Source organism: Parasteatoda tepidariorum, chromosome 7 (genome assembly GCF_982258835.1).
Source record: "Parasteatoda tepidariorum strain Cologne lab strain chromosome 7, Ptep-v5.0, whole genome shotgun sequence".
Taxonomy (NCBI): Eukaryota; Metazoa; Arthropoda; class Arachnida; order Araneae; family Theridiidae; genus Parasteatoda; species Parasteatoda tepidariorum.
Window position 1 is genome coordinate 38,255,393 of NC_141761.1, and position 19,329 is coordinate 38,274,721.

At 29.3% G+C, this 19,329-nt stretch overlaps 1 protein-coding gene across 1 annotated transcript in view; it reads right to left on the reverse strand.

Moving 5' to 3' along the window:
- Positions 1-5,552, reverse strand: part of LOC107448188 (putative polypeptide N-acetylgalactosaminyltransferase 9) — a 69,024-nt gene extending 63,472 nt beyond the window's left edge. Inside the window, exon 1 of the mRNA XM_087167684.1 lies at positions 5,369-5,552. The gene's annotated coding sequence lies outside the window, so the exon portion shown is untranslated. The remainder of the gene's footprint in view (positions 1-5,368) is intronic.
- Between the last annotated feature and the right edge of the window lie 13,777 nt (positions 5,553-19,329).

Here is a 19,329-nt window from a genome sequence, read left to right on the forward strand (position 1 = left end):
TATATATATATATATATATATATATATATATATATATATATATATATATATATATATATATATATATATATATATATAGAGAGAGAGAGAGAGAGAGAGAGAGAGAGAGAGAGAAAATCTGAAAATAATTCGCAATCGAAATTAAGTACTCTTCTTTAAATTAAGTGCAAAATAAATAAGTAAATTTTTATTTATGGGTCGTATTGTAAATTCATTGCCATTTGGGAAACTGGAAGAAAAACAAAATTGTTGCATGAGAAAATGCAAATTTTAATTTACATTTTCCCATGCTTCTTAGAAAATAAGTGCTTGACTACCAAGAGGATGACAGGGAGAGTCTCCACAAATACCCTCTACGGAGTGAAGAGGTAGAAGAAGATGAAATATTTTTATTCATATACCTATGATGGGTTCAAAAAATTTTTTAACAAATATTTTATAAATCTGTGAACCTGATAATTGCAAATTTGAAGCAGCTTAGTATGGCTATAAATGCTAATTTAGTAAGGGAGAGTGTATTATTAATCTCATTTAATGATTCGAGCTAATCAATTAAGCATTCAACTTCTGAATAGATGGCCAGAGAATATAGCAGAGTGCCGCTTATGATGGAAAGATATCGTTGAATGGGAAGGATGCAAATGATGAATCGAATAGGTTTCAAAGATAATATCTTTAAATCTAAGATAATAATAAAGATATAAACGCCGAGGAACGGCCATTTCATAAATTGCGTCTTAAAGATGGCGCAATAGAGATGTCTGTTGGAAATCTACATAGCAGATGTTTTGTGTAAAGAAAACTGACAACAAATATTGTGAAAAAAAATACTAAATCTTTTTAATTTTGTATCATAGTACTTAAACTTACAATATTACGATATAGTTGACTTGTTTGGCATTTATAATGGTCATAAATAAATCACAGGGTGAAACAATTAAATAAAATTAGTCTATTGGACATAATTGTTTTGCTTTTGATAATGGGCAATGATTAGCTCTATTTAGAAGTCATACAAAATTATTCTTAAAAATTAAACTATCGAATGCAAGAAATGATACCAAAAAGCAAGGAATAAAAATTTAATCTATAAAGTAAGACGAGCACATTCAATATAATTAGTGTAAACTTATATTGTATTTGTCGTATTTATAATTTGTATAGTTTGCACTTTACTTTAAAATGAATAAAAATTTTAATACTTTTGTTACTTATTATTCATTTAACCTTTATTTGACAATAGTTACAATCTCATCTAAAAGTTATTCTCTAAAATTGTTTTCAAGTCGATTGTTATCTAAAATTAAGTTCTTAAAATTAAAAGTGGTGTTTTCTTTATTATTATTATGCTATAAAGTGACGCCCCCTTGTTTGCTCTATTCAATAACCCCTGTAATTTCTATGAATCCAGCACCGTTTCTTTTTCTTAAAAATCAATATTTGAAAAATAAATAAGGTTTAATTAATTATTGGACACTATTTAAAATATTGTTTAAGACAACCTGACAAAATGAATTATTTGTTGACAATTTAGACAGAGAAATATCCATGTTCTTAGTGCCACGAAGCGAAAAAAAAAAGTATAGATAGATTCTTAGTTGCTGTGTACAATCTTAAAAGGCTTTTTCTGCTGGTCAACCAGCGAACTTCATTGAATCAGTCAGGGCTTATGAAAACAAGAATTTTCAGCATATTTTGAGTGGCGTTAGATACCAGGAACAATTCCCTCTAGCTGTTATTGAATTTTTTAAGTTCATCACCGCAGAAGTAAGTCATATTTAATTAGCTTGAATAACACTTCTGAGCCGCGATGACTCAGGAGATAGGGCGTTCACCTCACACTGAGGTGAACCGGGTTCGAATCCAGCAATGGCTTATCGATACGAATTCACATCCGGCTTGCGCCGACCACAATACTGACGTGAAATATCCTCAGTGGTAGACGGATCATGGGTTAGAGTCCCTTCGCCGTCAGGCTAACCGTGGGAGGTTCTTGTGATCTTCCTCTCCATGTAACGCAAATGCTGGTTAGTTCCATCAAAAAGACCTACACGATGGCAAATTTCTCCCAATACTTGATCCAGGAGTTTCCTTGTCTTCTGGATTGGGTTCAAAATTACAAGGCTACGTAGTTGAACATTAGTAGTCGTAAACCCAAAAATTGGGTCGGTTGTTCAACAACGGTTATGATATTATAAAATAAAATAAGAAAATAACACTTCCGAACTAACACCAAGCTTTTAAGAGGCAGATAGTTATGACCATATCAGGTTGTAATAATGGGGCTTGATACATTTTTCTGAACATGGGTGAAAACATGTAGTCCAATACTGTGATTGTCTCATCACGTTTAAATATTTAACAAGGAAATAAACATCACGTCATAGTCCCCTCAGACTAATACATTCTTCGACATCCAAGAAGGTATTTTTTCGCCAGGAAGACTAATTTTCGAAACTACACTGACGAAAACAGAGAGTAAATAGTAAATTAAGAACCACAACGAACAGTTTTAATCGTAAGTTGAGCCGACCAAAGTTGGCGCAACAGCGATGTAAAAGCAAAGATTTATTTTTTAAATTGATCTGTTTGTTTTCTTATATGTTTGTTCGTCTAAGTGCTGCACCTTTAAATGTCATTAGTTAAAATGTATTTGCTTTTCTTCTCTTTAAAATAAAATCGATCTTTTCATGAAAGATCCAGGTGCTTGTAATTTATAAAAATTCTCTAGAAGAACAAATATAGTCCAACCTGTGTTATCGGCAAGAGGACACTCATCCAAATAAAGGTAAGGTCTTTTATTTACCTTATCTGATAATAAAATTTACCTTCTTATAAAGTTGGAGAAAACATAGAATTTTATTGGAAAGCACTACAGTGTTTATTACTATACTATCAGTTCTAAAGATCAAATGAAAGAATGAATTATACGAAAGCTCTTAGGCAAACTTTAATTTTCTATCATTATGCATCACTGTTAATGAAAAAGGTTTTAGTCCTGTTTACTATTTTTTAAAAAGTTATTAAAAACAATCAACATTAACTTATTTGCAGGTTTTTCTCATAAGTTCGTAAAATTTTTAATTGATTATGCTAAGTTTAATAAATATGTTAAGCGCTAGCATAATTATTGTTTGTTGTAGAAGCAGCCTTCAAGTATTCAGCTTTGTGTATATGTGGTATCATGAGACAGACTTAACTTTCTCGGCAAGCTCTAATTTACCATCAAAATCTCAATTCTCTACAAATTTTCCAGAATACCTTTTGTTTATATTAGTTACACCTGTCCAACATACATTTGGTTTGTTTGGTAGGGACAGTTGACGAACCATCTATACGAGATGAGTTCTGAATAGCTTAAATAGCATTGCTGGCCAAATGAGCAAAGCTAGCAGCTGAAACGCATTTGCTTTCCAATTCAACTTCCTGGAGAGACATCGGTGATTCTTTAAGAGTATTTAACTAGCTTTTTGAGGATTGAAAATCAGTTTTTATAGCAAATGACACTTCCTAATTCAAAAATATGACCATTTCAACATAACTAACATTTGGGGTAATTTTGGTGTAATGCTAGAAAATTCGAACAAATATTTTATCACTGAAATGTCCAATTGGATTGGTCATTGTGTCGGATACTATCAACACCTCCTAGAAGTATGAAGGCCTCAGCACGGATCAATTTAGTAGTCCGATGTGACGAAGTTAACTGCGCAGTAGACGAAAAATAAGAAAGATGTCATTACGTTCGGGGTACTAAGCTGCGCAGTGGTTGAAAATACGACATATGTCATTACGTTTGGACTACTAAAGGATATTTATGGTAACCCGTGCAGAGGCCTACTCTTTTCTAGGAGGTGTTGATACTATACGCTTTGCTTTGAAAACTCCTAATAGAGACGGTGGAGTCTAAATATACTTTTAATTGCCTTTATTTAATATTCATATATAAACTGGTAATAAACTTTAACTAAACTTCACAGTATCTTTCGAAGTATGTAAAATACAAGGTCGTCGCACTATTAGAATGCCAAAAATAAAGTTGGCGTTACTCAAGAACAAAAACGGATTTTTTGGCGCGATTATACAAGTACAATTCTGCGATCAGCATTTTTAAAAAGTTCTTTAGTCAGTTACATTACTAGTTCTTTAGTCAGTTACATTATTTACTCATATTTAAGTCCGTGTTTAGATTCTGGGTAAATATCTTTGGTTTTACGTAATTTACGCCGAAAGAATTTTTTGTATCATTCAAATTGGTTTCAGTATCACTCAAAGTAATCATTGAAAGCCTATTTCAAAAAATCTAAAATCAGATGATTATTTATTAGACGTCATTAAATTAGCAACCCATAATTATTACTAACTGCACCATTTTATTGATTTCAATTTTGACAAGAAAAAATCCTTGAATTTATACAAACAAATAATCAAGCGCTATTTCTCTTAACATTTAATAAAGCAAATCATTTCTTTTCCACTTAAAAGAAAAGTAAATAAAAAATATATAGAGCTACAGAAAGATAAATATAAATTAAAATAGAATGAATGATTATAAAGTCCTCAGTGTCTCTTCATAGTGTTTTTGTCTCCTTTTATAATTTTAAAAAATTGGTGTTGAGATAATGCTCATTTATAAATCTTGCAAGGGTCGAACCTAAGTATATGTACGTCACTGGTTGCCTCATACCTCTAACCACAAAAATATTTCGGTTATAGAGATATATTTATTTCTCACTGCCATTTTTGGTGGTTTAACTGTAACTAAATTATAAATAGCGCGTGGTTAGCTTTGTTTTTGATTATATTATCTATTGATAACTCGCCAACATTGGATCTCTTCCCATCTTCCTAAGTGTCCGTAGTTTCAATTGCCATATAAAAATGCATCTCTTTGTTTTTATTAAAGGAGATGCTGTTTACTATTTAATTTTTGTTGATATGGACATATTTTGTTCTTTTCAAAACCATTTCCTAAATAAAACTAGTTTGATGTATTTGAGTAGTAATTCCTCTTTCAATACTAAAACTCAAATATACCAGAAATTACTACTGTAAGAACACTGCCCCCATAATAATCAAATTCAAACACATAATAATTGAGTAGAATAGTAAAAAAGGAGGATAAATAAACATCACATGTTTATTACCTTTAAAGTGAGAATAAATAAATATTTTTCAGGAAAACAATATCTTAATATTTTTAAGCTGATGATAACCAAAGAAATATGGATCTATAATGTAGAAAAAATACTGGATCATACTATGCTATTTTCTGGCCGCTAAGAATAAACTCACAACAATGGAAAGCTGTTTTTCGTTATTACGTTTTCCTATTAAATAGCAAGTTGTTAATAGAATAAAATCTTACCTGAATTATTCCAACAATAGAAAAGAACTAAATTGTAAATTTTTAAAAGTACTATTTAATAATATTTACGATTAATGCTAGTTCATCTTAGGCGCTGAGCGATACACTAATTTTAAACTTCGACAAAAGTGTTAAGATTTTCTGAAACAAGTTATGTTTTCATCAGTATGATCCGGATTATGTCAGTAATAATGTTTATACAGTGACCCATAAAAAAAAAATTTATATCACATAAACAAAGCGTGAGTCTGTGAAATCAATTTCCCGTTATCTATTTTATTAAATATAAAGCATAGTTTTATGAAGTGTTTCGCGAAAATTGTTCTCTTCTAATGTAATTGTTACTATGGTGACTAAAGTATAATTAAAATTTAGGAAAATGTTTCAACAATATTATAGACTAGCTAAATATCCGTTCTTCGTAGAAAGGGAAAAAAAGTAAATAGTCAATAAATCTGCAATGATCAATACAATGAAATCATGCATTAAACTATAAATATCTACACAATTAATTAAGCTAAAACAATTCCATTTTTTTACTTAATATTATTTTTTGACCATCTCAGTGGCTTTACGTTATCATATAAAGAAAAATCTGTTTCTAGAAGTTTATTGCACCAAATTAACGATCAACTATTTTCAGTATCATTTGGTAAAGAGTTGTTGCTCGAGGTAAATACCTGATAGTCAAAAATTACAATAATCAACAATTTTCCACAGTACTTATCCTTTTCAGTGTGGCTAAAAAACTTATTTCCCCAGTACCTACAGTAGCTATCTTGCTAACAATATTAGTTTATTCAGTGTTATTGTTAACAATATTAGTATTGTTAACAATATTAGTTAACTATATTAGTATTGTTAACAATATTAGTTAACAATATTAGTATTGTTAACAATATTAGTATTGTTAACAATATTAGTATTGTTAACAATATTCGTATTGTTAACAATATTAGTTAACAATATTAGTATTGTTAACAATGTTAGTATTGTTAACGATATTAGTTTATTATTACGGGTTAAAACACCAATTAACGTAATACCAATAGAAACTATTACATAAGTTATTTAACTTCAAGAATAATATGGCGACCTTTCATGGATCTCCCAGACAAAAAAGTAACATTTCTCCATTAAGCTTTTAAACAAATAATATTTAGCAATTACTAATTTGGTCATAACTTTAAGCTTTAAAACAAATTTATTTCAATTTGTATCTATTACCAAAAATAATTAAGAAATATTAGTATTAATAACAATACGACAGATTTTCGTACTTGATTTCGATTCAGTACTTTTTCTTCATTCATATGGCTTCTTAATACAAAGCTAATAACTATTATTAATTATAGTTATTAGTTTTGTATTAACAATATTAGTTAACAATATTACTATTGTTAGCAATATTAGTTAACAATATTAGTATTGTTAACAATATTAATTAACAATATTAGTATTGTTAACAATATTAGTTTATTATTACGGGTTAAAACACCAATTAACATAATACCAATAGAAACTATTACATAAGTTATTTGACTTCAATAATAATATGGCGACCTTTCATGGATCTTCCAGACAAAAAAGTAACATTTCTCCATTAAGCTCTTAAACAAATAATATTTAGCAATTAATAATTTAGTCATAACTTTAAGCTTTAAAACAAATTTATTTCAATTTGTATCTATTACCAAAAATAATTAAGAAATATTAGTGTTAACAACAATACGACAGATTTTCGTACTTGATTTCGATTCAGTACTTTTTCTTCATTCATATGGCTTAATACAAAACTAATAACTATTATTAATTATTATAACCCTTTATTAAAAATGATTAGTAAGTACACTAAGATTTTTGTAATCACTTTATAATCATTCATCAACTACTTACAATCATAACTCCTCATTAGGAATTGTTTATACGTGTGCATCTGAAAGATTACAATAGGAAAGTGCATCTAGCGGCGTATGACGACATTTCACGGATTGGGTTCCTATACAGTCTTAACCCCGATAATATTTTCGATTATAATTAAATAAGAGCAATAAATATTTGCTACAACTTTGTTTGAATGAAATTATTGTTGGATAAGCGAATTTTATGGTTGAGTGCAAAAGTTTTTCGATTCGTTTGAAAAGTTCTCGACGTGTGGCGAAATACGCAAAGAATAAAATTAACAATAAGAGGTCCAATCATCGAATTGCTCTCCTGCCCAAACTTTGAAGACCATATTCGCCAATTTGCTGCTATTGTTCCCCCCCTCCCCCCAATGTTTTGGGGGGTCAGAAATCCGAGCCCATCGAAAAAATGTCTATTCAGAGAAAGTACGTTTTTGTGTATCTCACAGTCTATGAAGATGATAACTGCATACTACAAGACCAAACAAAGGTTTTACGATCTCCAGGGCATAATTTAGAACAAGCCTCTTCCTCAAAGCACAGAAAGCCTTGGTTTTGTGTTTCATAGAATTTTTTAATGCACTTTTTTTTATACATATAACGAAATCTTTTGAAATATTATTTTTTAAAAAAAAAGACTATTTTTTGCAAGAAAGTCGGGTCGGGCTCTCGGCAATCTTGGAACAATTGTAACTATTTCTCCCTTGAGTGCCGCCTTGACAACATCACATGAAAATTACAAGCAAAATATTCTTAAATTGTCATAGAAAAAAGAAATGTCTGCTATTTTTTCTCAGAAAATCTAGTATTTCTAAACTCCCTATAGAGTTAATGCGTACCCAGGGAATTGGCTTTTTCTTGAAAAAAGAACATTTATAACAAAAAGTAATACATCTACGATTTTTCAGGAATGGTATATAGTTCACAACTAAGCAATCAGTATCTTGATTTAATCTGACAAATGCTAGCCATATCAGTTTATCACCAACAGGTCTTCGAATCTCAGCTACTCCTTCTTAACTTACTTTCCCCTACATTTTTTAAATGTTTACTTCTTCAAAAGATTAATTTATTTATTTCGAGAGTGAATATTTTTCTGGAGTTCTGGCATTGTAAATTTGAGAATATTGGTTAAAAAGTAAAACAATTTAAGACACTGTAATGAACTTTGAATGAAAAACATCTCAGAAAAATTGTTTTGACATAAGACTAAAATATCGGTACCTTCAACTATACAATACAAAATTTTATCAAACTTAATATGGTGTCAAATTGTAACTTGAACCGTGTTTCTCAATTTGAACCACCATATCGAGTAATAAAGTTTAAGAAAGATGAAATTGCACGATAACTTATCTCCATATCTCCTCAAACTTATCCCCTTAATATGGTTGTAGTAAATTTGAGGATATTACTCGATCCAAGTTCATTAACAGTATAGGTGTGAAAGTTTTTTCAAGTTCCTTAGTAATTTTTCCTTTGAAATTTTAATTAAATTAGTTACAGGTAAAATGACCAAACTATTATTCTGTTAATTGTTAAATTCATTTTTACTTTTAAATAAAAGTAAACTAAAAACAAATAAATTCTTAATTCAATTAACTTTTTTTTTACTATTTCGAATAAATTAATATCATAGATAACAAGCAAAAACCATTTTACGTTTCAAAGCTCTTTAAGAGTTACAAAAGTCAACCATTAAAATATATCTTAGCTAAAAGAATAAAGTTAGAGGATTAAAATATAGTTAAAATAGGCTATAACTATAATTTTTGCAAACTAAAAGTAGCTACTAAGAATCATATTTTCACATAAGTATAGAAGGAATATCGGAAAAGAAGGAATCTTAAAGATTTAAGAGAGAAGATTTAAGAGAGAAGATTTCAAAAAAGCTTTTGTTGCTAAGAGGATAAAGTACGCTAATCTTTACTTCAAATTTTAAATTGGAACTTTAAAAGCTTATATAAAAAGTTATATTTAATAAAGTGCACAAAGTTTTTATATATTGTACCTATTTATTTAACTGTAATGTTTTAAAATGATTAAATAAGACGAGAAAGAAGCTTAGCTATTAACCTCAAATATCAGAAACAGCATGAAGTGTTTATACTCTGCACAGCTTTCCGTGACAATCGAAAAGGATTTTATTTTCTACCTAGGTAAATTATCTTCATAGAATTGCTAGAAATTAATTGCTTCACAGAATTGCAAAAATATATGAACTAGATCTTCAAACGAAAAATTTATTTGTCAAGGATTAAATACCACGGAGAAAAAACTTATTGAAATTTCGGAAGATGAAATGGTTTTTAGAGTTTTAAACAGAACATTAGGCTTAACTAAGCTATGAATCTAGAAGCAGATTAGAGTGTCCGATTTAAAATGTTCCTTCTTAAAATGCTTTGTTGGTTAAAACTTCAATAAATTATCCTTAATATTTTTAAATTATTTCTATCGTTTCATAATTTGGCGATAAAGAGAGGCGATTAACTTGCCATTGTGGTACAGAAAGTGCAACACAGTGGACAACAAAAAGGTTAGCTATCATTTTACTGGCTAAGGCTTGCTTTTCCCTGACATGTTGCAGAAGCCAGAGGGAAAAAAGTATAGGATGAACTATTCCCCTTTGTTAGAATTATTTCACAGCGTTTTTCGAACTTTGATAGTTAAAATCTTAAATAGGCAGAATTAAAGTATATGCTTTTTCCGATGACCCAGAATATATTCTATTTAAACAGTTTATTAAATTACAATCCATTAAGTTCTTCTAAAAATTCTTACGTTCAAAATTTGAGCGAAATTAAAATGTAAATAAGAGTTTAAAAAAAACATGTTTCTTGATTGCCAGATGCTGAATAGAATAAAAAATAAATATTGAAACAAATGTATTTATCAGGTTATAGCTTTCAAAGATGTTTAATCTTAAAAAGAGTTCATTTTAAATTAAAATAATAATAGTTCTTCATATAAATATATAGAAAAAAAAGAGTGCGTGGAGTCCCTCCGCGCGGAAGAAGTTAAACTTCACAACCTGCGACGTTAATTGGGTATAATATGAAAAAAACACAACTACTTCCAATTCGAAAATTTTACTAGGAATAACATTTACCTTTTAGTTTAATTAATAAGCTGAGTTTTAAATATGTTTACTAAATTCATAAACTTAGATAAAACAACAAAATAAACTATTCCAAAAGGAACTAGATAAATACAATTCCAACCTGCCGAGTAACGACTTATAACAACACACTTCATTTAATGTTTACTTGTTGTTAGAAATCAGGATCGCAGAAAATGCTGTTTACTAGTTAAATTTAGTAGGAATAACACGACCTGTGACGTAGGCTATAGTATACCCAATTGTAAAAGAATCAGCAGTCGTAGAAAGATCACTAGTTCTATTCAACGACTCCATTTCCTGCTCCACTCGCTTCCGTGCTCTGTAATCATGGTAATATTGTGCATTTTTCCCTCGTGGACCTCTTGAACCAGTGAAAGTGCTTGTGGTTGCCTCATCGTCTCGCCCTGGAAAATGTATTTGTATTAATAATGCATGTGAATGCGTCATAGTGTAATTTCAGAAGAGAAACAATCAATTGATATTCACAAGAGACGTACCTTGACATAACCTTAAATCCGTCGCATTATCCGTGGGATTGTTTTTACTCATTTTTCATAATTGTTACCCACTAAATTTGAAAATAAAAAGTACTACCCTATTAAATTATATGTGTATCAAAACAATTAAAAAAATATTTATAGAAAAACAATACTTTTATGACTTTTATTATTTTTATGCTAGTGAGAACCAAAACAATATGGAAATGAATGAGGGAAAACTTGATCCTACCACGTGATTTCCCGGCCAATAAAAATGTAGCATTAAACGTTTAACGCAACTTGTTGGAAGTCGCATAAGAAGTATAACTTCAATAATGTATGTATAGGGAAGAGCTTTGTACCTTAGGACGAACAGCATAAGCTTGCCATTAACTGATGACTAACAAATCTAACCTGACATAGTTATTCTCTTAGCCCCCGATAGTTTGTGTAGAGTAGAGTTCTTGATATATAACTTTTTATTTGAGAGTTACGACAACAAAATTATATAAAACAATAGGGTTGTGAAAGTAAAAGATAGTGGAATGGTTACCACACTTGACGATGTTTCTCCTAAATCTCACTATTTTATGCTCCGTGTTGGGAACATTTATAGTGTTTTTATAGTGGTATTTTATTTTCTTAGTAGCTTGTGAAGTAGTAGCTACTTTCTTAGTAGTAGCTACTGTAAAAGTTCCGTGTTGCGAACTTTTATAGTGTTTTTATAGTGGTATTTTACTTTCTTAGTAGCTTGTGAAGTTTGAATAAAAATTTATTAGAAATAAAACTAAAATGAATAGAATTTTAATTGAAAGAGTAAATCATCGATAGCTTTACAATAAATTAATCATTAAAAGTTTGGATATTATTTTTATCAACATATTTTAATTGCTTTAATTATTTTTATCTTAATATAAATAACCGTTTTATTTTATTAATTTTTTGTTATCTTTCTGATGGAATCTCGACTGATAAGTGTTTACGTCGATGGTCAAGATTTAGATGACTTTCCGGTTAGCTAGGGAACTCACAACAATACTTAAAACAGTACCCGATGTTAATGCAAGATTCAAGCCTTTTCCAGCCACAATCAGCAGATTTTATCACGTTATTACTTTCAAAGAGAATTAATTTTCCGTCAATCAAAACTTCCCAACCGCTTTAAGACTGATGGCTAGATCACTCAAATTTAAACTGAATTATTTGCATTTATTGAATCTCTATGCTGGATTGCAATACTATTTGCCATAATTTTACGACTGTTACCAACAGAATTTATTGTAAAATTATTGCTAAAGGAAACTTATTAAAACGATAACTTTCTGTTCAACTAGAGTGCTCGCTCTTGTTAGAGACGTTGTGCACTTGACGACAATGTACGTTTCAAACCCTTTCAAATGATCAGAATTTATCACCATATTATCACAAAGTTAATTGATTGCTGCAAAAAAATTCGTCTCTCAAAATAAGGGAGAGCCTAGCCGCAATCTGGAAATTGTGGCCTTAATAGTTTAGTCAAGAGAGCATTTTAAAGTTTGGTGCTCTTAATGATAATTTCACATTTTGCGTTTTTGGTTATATCTTTAATATAAGTTGCGCAATTTTTTAAAAAAAAATTACAGCCACAATTGAAACTCGCATGCCCAAAGATAATTTCATGCACAAACTAACTTTTAATAATTATTTACTATTTTTTATTATTTACGTTCTGACTGGACAAAAAAATTTTAAATTATGAGCCATAATGTTTTTATACCATAATAATCTACTTGTTTTTCCATAGTGAAATCTAAAATTTTAATTGTTTTCATTTAGTAGAAACATAGTAAAATTAAAATTAGTTATTTTTAAACAATATAATTCGCTGATAGTGAAAAGACATTTAAATGAAGCGATTGATGCCGAAAGTTGGTAAACTTATAAGGAAATTGACTTACGCAAGTCTGACATAAATTTCAATATATATATATATATATATATATATATATATATATATATATATATATATATATATATATATATATATATATATATATATATATATATATATATATATATATATATATATATATATATATATATATATATATATATATATATATATATATATATATATATGTTTCTTTTTAATTCGTCAGCTAATTTATACTTAATTTAATAAAGAAATTTTAATAAAATATATTTAACGAATGTCAAGTTTTACAAAAACATATTTTTGATTGAATGTAGTTATACATCTGCCTTTTTTATTCAAGCTTTTAATCGTTACCATTTCACAATTGATTGAATTTAAATGATGTGCATGAGTATGCATTTACTAAGAATAATATAATTATCAATTATTCAATATATATTTTAATAACTAAACATTAAAAATATAAATGAAGATACTAGTTATGTAAAAGGTTTCTTTATATCGTCTTGAACCAAACTCTTGTGACTTCAACAATGATTATCTAAAATATTACTGATGTTTTTTAAAAAAGTATAAATATAACGAACATAAGGAGCTGCCTAATAGACAGCCAAAGTTTTTAAGCATATTGAAATATCTCAGCATCTTATGTGTGATCCTAACATCTTAATTTTGAAATTATATTTTTAATTACCTGGTCATGTTTGAGTCACAAAACTATTCAACCGATTATTTCATTATATTTTTTGCTCTTCCTTATGATACCACGTAGATATTTTTGAGATAATATATTAAACTATTTTGATTAATTTTTGTTACTACTTTAAATAATTGTAATTTTTTTTTCGAGACTTAGAACTATAGCCAGTTAGCTGAAAAGAATTTAAGAACATTTTCTATGTTAATATTATTCAGAGCAAAACGTCTGACTAGGAGTATTAAATAAGTGCACCCATTTCTCTGAGATTGAACAAACAAATTTTTCTATGAATTTGCTTTATTGTTTCTTATTTGTTTGGGTTGTGAAAAAGTAAATATATATTAGTGCAATTGAAAAACCCACTACCGTTAGCATTGATTTTAAATAAACAAATTTGTACAGCGATATTATTTTGACGTTTAAACAGTTATATTACACCGTTAACTTTAAAAAACCTCCTCTTTTAAAACAAGATAGTGAAAAAATTTACTTTTGTTAAAATTATTTTTAAACTTTAGCACAATGCACAATATATTACTCTATATTATTATCGCATAATTTGTTATCAGAAAAATGCCTTATTTTTTTAAACCAACACTAAAAATTTAAACTTGTAAAAGGATACCAAAATCATGCTATTTTTGAATCATCCTCTAATTTGAAATATGTGATAAAAAATACGCAGTTTCTGAACCTATTTTGATAGAAAAAAATAAGCAGCAAGAGGTTTAACATATTACTAACATATTTTTTACCGAAACAATGAATACAAATTTCTCTATTTTTCATCATAAAAGGATAAAAATGACATTGCTCCAAGGAACCTACTCAATAATTCCGTTATTTCCTGAATTGAAATCTGCTTGAATGATACATATTATTGTTTGAATGCTAAAACGAAAAACAATTTAATTATTATCATTTATTTAAGCTTACTCCATTTATTTGTTTTTAGAGGTATCAGGGATAATGATATGCGATGGAAGCCCCATTTACTTTAATACTATAAATAAATATACTTTATATACTATAAATCATATATACGATAAATCAATAGATATCTTTAATACTATGAATCATATAGATTGAATAGTTTATTTTAAGCAAATAAGGGTGTAAAAATAAACTATATCGAAGTAAACATAGAATATATCCTAAAACATATCTAGAATAAATTTTGAAATCGATAAATAAAAGATTGCATTTTCATACAATTTCGAGTAGGACGGGAAATGTTAAGTTGATTGAAATAGCTGTACTTGTAAAAATTTAATTTTGATTTCTGGTGCTAGGGGCCATTCCATTTTCACATTCGATGTTTGAAATTTCAATTTCAAACAGAATATTTTTTACGTCCTTAAAATTGTTATTAAGGCCAGCAGTGAAAGAATTCTATTGCGTTGATTGTTTTAGGAAATAGTGACTTTTTATTATTTTTTTAACCTTAGAACCTATACCTTTATCTTACGTACAACTTATTTTAGCATGTTAATAGCTTATAACTTATAAAACCTATTTTAATATGGCGTAAAGTCATTTAATATACTGTTTTACTGAATGAATAAAACCAAGGAACCGAATTGAAAAGATAAAAACTGCTTTGACTTAAAATATAATGTATGATAATAAAAGTAGACATGTTTTGAGCCTTCAAAAATTAAAGTTACAAGTCATTCAAGCCTGGCCAGTCTTGAGAATAGGCACTTACTTTTGAACGCTCGAAACTTGTCGACTCTTATTTCCATCTTCATATTTTTTAAAGCCTATGAAGTTTTTATCATCAATTATTCTGTTTTACTTTTGCGTTTTGACCATTATTTTGATAAGAATTTTTTGCATAAGTAAACATCTGTGTTTTAATATTTTGACAAGGCTCATTGTGAAAAAGTAAAAGAACCGTAGCATCAATATTGTAACTATGAAGTTATTTTTAACTTAAAAATTAAAACTTTGAAACCAGATATTTTGAATTTTTCATATTGAATATTTTAACTTTTAAGTTTTGGTACCATCATTATCTTAAGGACCTTACGATTTCCTTTTGAAGGTAAAATATCGTATCAGATATAAATTTAAAAAAAACAGCAAAGAAATCATAGTAGCTGTGCTTGTTGATAAATGTAGCTGATCGTAGTTGAAAAAAGTATTGTGCAGTATTTTATGGTGAGTTTGCGAAAATAGGTTTCAGAATGCATCGATAATGTGACCTCCGACGTCAGCGTCAGCTGATAGTTTACGAGCAAAATGACGTATTGAGTAATGTAAGTTGAGTTAAGTTTCTCCACATAACTTAGAATGTTAATTAACGTGAAATTATTTAAATACAGTACCGGTAGTGAAGATCGAATTTGTTGAAATATGATTCTTTCTCACTTACGTCTTTTCATCAACTTAGATTTATTACTTGTTCATGTATTTATTGTAAACGTGATATATTTTTGTTTTGTGCACCTGGCAACTTCTAAGCAAGATAAGTTTGTTTATGTTCGACAAGGCTTCGCGCATGTATTTGTGTTAACTAAGAAATATACAGAGAAAGAATTGAAATCTTTGGGAAAGAATATAGAATATGAAAATTTATAAGAAAATTTATACTTGATGGTCTTAGCTTACTCGAAACAGAATGGAAAGCACAGTTGCTTACATAAACAAATGCTACATTTTAACAACCAATCAGGATCGAGATACCCGCACTACGTCACTTTCAGGTATTCCATTTCCACTATTATGTTAGCTGAAATACGGGTAGTATTAACAACTTTTTTTATAGTTAAAAATATAACACATAAAGTCTCAAAATAATTAAATTTAATTAAATTAATAAAAAGCATCGGAAGCAAAATTAATAAATTTAAATTTTAACCCACTATATTCGGGAGCTGAGTTTGGGATACCATCTCTGTTAATAAAGCCTTTTGAAATCTTTCAATCGAATACTTTTTTTTGACATAATCTTTATTTTTAAGAAGAAAAAAATATTATATCAATCATAGGGCTCAGTGAGTGATGCAAACAAAAGGTAAAGGTATAAATTTAATAAAACATATTTGTTTGTTTATCCCCAAAACATATCTGCATTTCTCATTTGATTTACTCCAAATTCGTTGCACTTACATTAGGCGCCACGAAAGTCAGTTTACTTTCTAACTCCTAAAAATGATCCGAATAAAACTCTTGCCACAAACAAATTAGTTGGACTTGTCGTAACGCAGCGCAGACAATACAGAGATTTATGCACGCCGTTCTACGTGGCCTAGAATTCTGTTTCGTCTATCTGGATGACATACTAATTGCATCGCGCTATAATGAGGAACATTTACAACATCTGAGAATAGTTTTTGAGAGATTGCAATAGTTTGGATTAACATTAAATCTCAGTAAATGCAACCTCGCTAAGCCTGAGGTGAATTTTATTGGCCACGCTGTTTCTCTAAAACAGAGGTCACCAAAGTGGTCTATATAAACCCCTAAGGGTCTATTTAACATAAGCGGGGGTCGATCTGAGCCAGGGGGTCGAATGGGGGTCGATCCGAATCGGAAGGGTCAATTGGTCAAAGGGTTATCAGTATTTTTCAGATATGAGACAATTAGAAATATAAGAAGAAGACTTGGAAATATATACAGGTAATCTTCAAAAATTGAGCGACGATTTTGAACTGCGTTTTGTTGATTAGGAAAATATTGACATCCCTGATTGGATTATTGTGCCATTTTCTGCTCTAATTGAAAACGTGGACATCAACCTGCAAGATAAGTTTGGTGAATTATTGCGGGAATTTGAAGCAAGGACGCTTTTTAAAAATTCAACAATAAGCAAATTTTGGACAAATATAAATATAATGCAAAAATATGTAAAACTTTACGAAATAGCTCAGCCATTTATGCTAGCTTTTCCAAGCTCCTATATGGTTGAAGCCGGTTTCAGTCACGTAAATTCAATCTTAACTAAGAGCAGAAATAAATTAAATGTGGAGTTTCGAGGGGATTTAAGATTAAAATTGACCAATTTTGAACCCAATATAACTAACCTTGCAAAAAGAAAAAGAAAAAAAAACAGGCACACCCATGTCATTGATTAAGAAGCAATAAATCCGTAGTCACTTTACTTATTATTTCTACTTACTTATAATTACTTATTATTTCATAAATATCAAGGTATTTATATTTCAACATTAATATATTTTTCGTAAAACTATTGTTACACTATGCTTATTACTTTAATAAATGTTTAAAATCATAAAATAAATGTACAAACACAGTATCTAATAGAATCTTATTTAAATTAACAGAAAATTACTTTTATGGGGGTCGATGGAGATTTCGAAAAATTATCTAGGGGTCGATGATCAAAAAAGTTTCGCAACCCCTGCTCTAAAAGGAATTCGCCCGATAGAAGAAAAAGTCTATGAAGGGAGGTAACAAAAAACCTTTCCCTGCTAGCAAAAAACCTTTAATATAGATTCAATAACAGGTAGTAAGCGTTTTTCAAGGTGTTCAAAGTCCTTCTTTAAACTGAATTTTTATGCAAACTTTCTTTAATAAAGTTGTTATATGAAAGAACTCTAACTTAACATGTTCGAGTCGCGATTATGACTGGTCGATACGAATTCCGCATCTGTCTTGCACCGACCACATTGCTGACGTGAAATATCTTCAGTGGCAGACGGATGATGGGTTAGAGTTCCCTTACCGTCAGGCTAACCGTGGGTGGTTCTCGTGATCATTCTCTCTATGCAACGCAAATGCGGGTTAGTTCGTTAAAAAGTCCTCCAAGAAGGGAAATTTTTCCCAATACTTGATCCAGGAGTTCCCTTGTCTTCTGGATTGGGTTCAAAATTACAAGACTTCATAGTTGAACATTAGTAGTCGTAAATACAAAAATTAGATTGGCTCCTCAACGACGGCTATAAAATAAAATTTAACATTAATTTATGAAACTTTGGGTTTACAATCATTTTAATGTTATCAGCCTTTCCTCCATTAATCGTAAAAACAGTTGTGAAAGTTATGTTGCATAACGTGTGTTAAATTTTTGTACGGAGACCAAATTACAGGAGTGAAAGTTGAATTTAATATTAAAACCAAGGTAGCATACATTACAATCATGTGCTCCGACGAAAGCAATTACTTTGAGGGATTTGTTGGCCTGTAACTTACATCCGAGGTTGGCAGTATTAGATACAATTGCTTTTTCATTCCTTCACCTTGCCGTTTGTTTACTGTGAAAGAAATTCAATACATTTTTCATTACAAAGCAATTTGCATGATTTTCTTTTTTGCGTAATAGTTGAGAGTTTTTTTTTTTTTTTTTTTTTTTTTGAAGTTAGCGACTTTTTCTACTTTTTAATTTTCCTTTTTTTTTTTGGGGGGGGGGGAGATTTTACTTTTGTTTTCTCTTTAACCATTAAACACGCATATGAATTAAAAAAAATTGCTACCACTGATTCGTTATCTATGAATCATTAATATTTTTTTTAAAAAAAGAAGCTGTTGTAGAACAGCGTGCATTTTTTCTACCATATTGGTGTGTTGTTTTAGATGAATTCACGGCATCTGTATTGACAAGTTTAATTTACTACGTCAACTCTCTAATATTTTTTTGTTTTTTAACTATCTTTATTAACCCGTTTCATCCCGACTCTTTATAATGAACTGGTGCAAAAAGTGGCTTTATGAAAAAAGTGGTATAATATGTTATTCAACTAAATGGCTAATATCAACTATTTGTTACCATTTCATTTCGAAATGTCTAGATATAGTGATAGAAACTTAAATCCCCAATAAATTATGGTGAAAGGGAAGTTTTTAATTCTCCTAGATAAAAGACAAAATTGAAACAGTT